This window comes from Myotis davidii, unplaced genomic scaffold (assembly GCF_000327345.1).
Source record: "Myotis davidii unplaced genomic scaffold, ASM32734v1 scaffold5, whole genome shotgun sequence".
Lineage (NCBI taxonomy): Eukaryota > Metazoa > Chordata > Mammalia > Chiroptera > Vespertilionidae > Myotis > Myotis davidii.
The window spans coordinates 570213-573741 of NW_006296965.1; the positions used below are offsets into that span (position 1 = coordinate 570213).

The 3529-nt window shown below is 35.4% G+C and overlaps 1 pseudogene; it reads left to right on the top strand.

The window, feature by feature from the left end:
• LOC102758967 overlaps window positions 1-3256 on the top strand; it is a 3428-nt pseudogene extending 172 nt beyond the window's left edge.
• The last annotated feature ends 273 nt before the right edge of the window (window positions 3257-3529 follow it).

The following is a 3529-nucleotide window of genomic DNA, read 5'->3' on the forward strand; positions in this document are numbered from 1 at the left end:
ATATTGTTGATTCACATTAAAAAATGGAAGCCAATTGGATAAATTTCATCAAAGCAAACCAATCTAAGTTGAGATTTGAAAAATATATTGGTTTGATGGATTATCTCACATCTAGATCTGAAAATGACAATGTGCCGATTGGTAAAATGATAATACCTCCATCGTCCTTTGAGGGTAGTCCCAGAAATATGCAGCAGCAATATCAAGATGCTATGGCAATTGTAATGAAGTATGGCAAGCCCGATTTATTCATAACAATTACATGCAAACCAAAATGGGTAAATATTATAAACAATTTAAAATACAGGCAAAAAATTGAAAACAGACCTGACTTGGTAGCCAGGGTTTTTAATATTAAGCTGAATGCTCTTTTAAATGATATATGTAAATTCCATTTATTTGGAAAAGTAATAGCTAAAATTCATGCCATTGAATTTCAGAAATGTGGACTGCCTCACACTCACATATTATTGATATTAGATAGTGAATCTAAATTACGAATGGAAGATGACATTGACTATATAGTTAAGGCAGAAATTCCAGATGTAGACCAGTATCCTTGACTTTTTCAAATTATGAAATCAAATATGGTACATGGACCATGTGGAATACAAAATCCAAATAGTCCATGTATGGAAAATGGAAGATGTTTAAAGGGATATCTGAAAGAATTTCAAAATGAAGCCACTAGAAATATTGATGGATATCCCAAATATAAACGAAGATCTGGTAACACCATGTCTGTTGGAAATAAAGTTGTTGATAACACTTGGATTGTCCCTTATAACCCATATTTGTGCCTTAAATATAACTTTCATATAAACGTTAAAGTCTGTGCATATCAATTAAAAGTGTCAAATATTTATTTAAATACACCTATAAAGGGCACGATTGTGCAAATATTCAAATTTCTGAAAAAAAAGTATTATCAATCATGACGAAGTACAGGACTTCATTGACTCCAGGTATGTGAGCGCTCCTGAGGCTGTCTGGAGACATTTTGCAATGCGAATGCATGACCAATCTCATGCAATCACAAGATTAGCTATTCATTTGCCGAATGACCAGAATTTGTATTTTCATACTGATGATATTGCTGAAGTTATAGATAGGGCTAAAGGCATAACTCAACTTTTATGACTTGGTTCTTAATGAATAGAGAAGATTCCGACACACACAATTGTTATTATTGGGAGATTCCACAACATTATGTGTTTAATAATTCTTCATGGAGAAAACACCAAAAAGAATAAAGTATTAGGTAGATTGTTCACTGTGAGCTTTAGAGAAGCAGAACAATATTTCCTTAGAATTTTGCTTCTGCATGTAAAAGGTGCAATAAGTTTTGCTGATCTGCGAACTGTAGAAGGTGTAATTTTTGATACATTTTGTGAAGCTGCTAAACATCAAGGATTATTAATAGATGACACTATATGGAGAGATACGATTGACAATGCAATAATCCTTAATATGCCAAAACAACTACAGCAACTCACATACACCCCATACAAATACAGGTGTATGTGACAGAGTTGGCGCCATAATGCACTTATGCGGAACAGTCACACATGTATAGAGAGCAGCTACTGTGTAGAAAGCAGCAGTATTGGAGGTAAACCGACACCTCGTGAATTATAATTACTGGGTAAAAGTAAAATCATGTAATCATGTACTGGTATATATATATATATACCATGGGAACTTAATCTGGATGCTGATCGGTCTTTTTATATTCAGCTGTGGTTAATGTGAATACTGCCCCCTTGTGATAGTAACAGGTATGTAAAAAAACAACACAGAATGGTAAATCATAGGAAACTTTAATGAACTGTATTGACTGAACTATGCCATGTATCATCTTTTGTATTATTAAAGCCATTGTTATATATTATTTTCATTAGCAAACCATCCCATGACAATGGATTGTGTAGAGAAGAACGTCAAGAAAAGAAAATATAGTGAGGATTTTTTACAGTATGGTTTTACCTCAATAATTACAGTAGGAATTGAGAAACCACAAGTGTTATTTGTTGTGAAGTTCTGTCAGCCAAATCTATGAAGCTGAACAAACTAAAACGCCATTTTGATAGCAAGCATCCAAGAAGCAAAGCTGATGGACTCAAGAAAGCCAGACATGACACTGGTGGCAAGTACCACAAACAAAATGTAGCAGCCGTTGAAGCTTCATATTTGGTGGCACTCAGAATCACCAGACCTATGAAACTTCACACCATTGCTGAGGATTTACTGTTGCCAGCGGTCAAAGACATTGTTTGAGTTATGATCAGACACAAATTTGTTATGAAATTGAGTGCAATTTCCTTATCTAACGACACTGTCTGCAGAAGAATAGATGACATGTCTGCTGATATTCTTGATCAGGTAATCCAGGAAATTAAATCTGCTCCACTTCCAAAATTTAGTATCCAGCTTGATGAATCTACAGATGTTGCAAACTGTTCACAGTTACTGGTTTACATGAGGTACATTAAAGATGCGACTTTAAAGATGAGTTTCTTTTTTGCAAACCTCTTGAAACGACAACTAGTGCACGTGATGTATTTGACACAGTTGGTTCATCTCTGAAAGAGCATAAGATCTCTTGGGAAAAGGTTTGTGGTGTTTACACAGATGGTGCTCCAGCTATGCTAGGATGTCGATCTGGATTTCAACGTTTGGTACTGAATGAGTCAACAAAGGTCATCAGAACTCACTGTATGATTCATTGGCAAATATTAGCAATGAAGACACTCCACAAGAGTTACAAGAAGTAATGAAAAGTGCCATAAGTTGTGTCAGTTTTATAAAGGCGAGCACTTTAAACAGTCGAATGTTTTAGCAACCATGCAACGGGTTGGATGCACTGAACAATGCTCTGCTTTTTCACACTGAAGTGAGACGGTTGTCAAAAGGAATAGACAAAAGCATTATGATGATAATTTCTGTGAAAGAACACTTGCACATGCTAGCAGTCGAAATTTCATCGTACTTTCCAAATCTACCTGACACCCCATTTGCACTTGGCAGAAGCTCATTCACAAAGTTGAAGATATTCTTGAGACAGCACAAGAGGAGTTCATTGAACTTATTAACAACGATGCAGAGAGAACTGATTTCTCTACAATGCCAGTTACAAAATTCTGGATCAAGTGTTTGCAGTCATATCCTATACTGTCTGAGACTGTGTTGTGCCTTCTTCTTCCATTTCCAACAACACATTTTTGTGAAACAGGGTTTTCCAGCTTGTTGGTTATAGAGTCTAATTACAGAAGTAGACTTTTTGTGGAAAATAATCTTAGTTGTGCTCTTGAAAAGACTGCCCCGAGAATTTCTAATCTGGTGAGAAAGAAGCAATCCCAACCTTCGCACTGACGTTTGCTTTTTACTCATACTGTCGCAAAATATAGCAATGTAGTTTACTGTAGGAATTGCTGCAAATTTACTTCTTGGTGGAAGAACCTTTCATTCCCAATATAAATTATCAATTTCAATTTCTAGACTCGATATAAAGAGTGAAGTTGCTAAAACC